This window comes from Rhagoletis pomonella, unplaced genomic scaffold, assembly GCF_013731165.1.
Source record: "Rhagoletis pomonella isolate Grant_MI unplaced genomic scaffold, Rhpom_1.0 Rhpom_scaffold_00013, whole genome shotgun sequence".
In the NCBI taxonomy this organism is placed as follows: domain Eukaryota; kingdom Metazoa; phylum Arthropoda; class Insecta; order Diptera; family Tephritidae; genus Rhagoletis; species Rhagoletis pomonella.
In genome coordinates this window covers 19,684,052-19,685,976 of record NW_023458567.1, presented here as the reverse complement: position 1 = coordinate 19,685,976, position 1,925 = coordinate 19,684,052, and the positions used below count along the sequence as shown (strand labels likewise).

At 35.6% G+C, this 1,925-nt stretch overlaps 1 protein-coding gene across 7 annotated transcripts in view; it reads left to right on the top strand.

Annotated features, from left to right (window-relative positions):
- Window positions 1-1,925, top strand: part of LOC118748932 (acidic phospholipase A2 PA4) — a 74,510-nt gene that overhangs the window by 68,151 nt on the left and 4,434 nt on the right. The gene's annotated exons all lie outside the window — the stretch shown is intronic.

Genomic DNA, 1,925 nt, shown 5'->3' with positions numbered 1-1,925 from the left:
AATCCCGGGATCCCAGGACTTTTTAAGGTCTCGAAAATCCCGGGATTCATGGCAAGTAGATTTCCCGGGATTTTCGGTATTTGCAATTTGCACTGATGGCAATAATAGAAACTCCTTTTCTTGACCAGTATTGGCTATATTTCTCTTTTTATTTAATAATTAATATTTTTTTATAAACGTGTAGCTCATTATACATATACCTACCACCGCGCGACAGTAAATTTTATACACAAATATTAATATATTCGCGAAACCATGTGCCAAATATAGTAAAATTGCATTTTTAGTTTTTCAGTCTGATGTCACTAATTCAAAAATGATTTAAAAAATTCAGAGAAATGTGCTTAGAGAAGAAGTATGGGTATAAAATTAATGAGGAAAGCCTGTAGAATTTAAACAGATTCAAGTTTATGGTGCAGAAGGGCTGGTAAATATAGAAAATGTCATTTTAAAATTTTATCCCTGAAATTTCGCAATATTTGTTTTTGAAAAAATTATATGTTAAGGGCTTATATAAACTCGATAACATGCTAGAATTTCGTTCTTCTAGCTTTGACAGCTTAAAAATTACCTATTCGTCCTTGTGAATTCAAAAAATTTTCATTTTTTAAATTCTCAAGGTACTTTCCTATTGCATTTGTTACCCATATTTTTATTGCATTGAATTTTTTAAATAACAATCCTGCAGTCAGAGAGAAAAAATAAAAACGCCAGTTTAAATAAAAAATTAGGTTTCAACCCCATTTATTTATTATTTATTACATGGTAGGAGAGCTTCTCAAACAACATAGAAGCAATTTTTCGATTCAAGTTGTTGAAAAGTAATGTATATCTAAATCCCGGGACTAATCCCGGGATCCCGGGATTGTGAGAACGCTATCCCGAAAATCCCGGGATCGGAAAAAGCCGAAAAATTAACATCCCAATTGAACATACATACATATGTATGTATGTAAATCTAATGCACAGTAGAAACTAGTAAGTATGATCATTTTTAAGTCTAGAAACTTAACTATACAAATACTTTTAAAATTAATGAAGTTGAATTGTGAAACTACTCACTTTTTAAATTCAAATTAAAGTCACTGGTCAACAGATGTGCAATAAGGTTTAAGTTTTTTGCAAGCAGTTGCCACTTGATAAAAAATTGTAAAAATGCAGAAAAAAAGATGAGTTTCTGAGGCGGATGATGTGATATGTCAGCAAATGTAGTTACCTTGCCGTTCAGTTCTGCAGCTCTTGTTATCTTACCCAATATCAGATAAAAGAAGCCGAACGATAAGGAGTCGCCTTCTCTGAAATCTCGATTGGTATTGAACGACTCGGACAGGGTCAATCAGTTCGTTTATAGTGGGCTTTTGCCTTCCACAAATCCCCAATAAAAACTGATCGGCAATAGTTGACGCATATGGCGGGGTTATCTTTCTCGTGTGCACATCGCACTTAAATTCCAGTCGTCGGGCCAGCATTCATTCGATCAAATTCTGCATAAGAGTTGATCCTCACCACCGCCCGTGAATTACTCAGAGGGCAGACCGTCAGATCTAGCGAATTTTTGTTTTTCAACCGCCAATTTCTTATTCGTATTTAGTCATAGGCGAATGGTGGGTCACTGACTCCGTCTTCTTCGACTAGGGGCTCGGTTTCATCTTATCCGCCGATATCAGAGCTGTTACAATTCAACGATGTGGAAAAGCGCTCCCTCCATAATTTACGTATGCTCTGGACATTGGTCACCAAGTCACTGTGGTTGTTCGAACAGAAGTTCGGCCTAGTCTTAAAACCTTCCGCATGTCGCGTAGTTTTATGAAGAAATTTTCGGGTATTCTCCTACCACACAGCAATTCTTTCAAACTTCCAAAGAAATGTACTTAAACAATGCTTCGAAATCGAAGTTTTCAGTATTCTTGCTTATTTGCGTATAA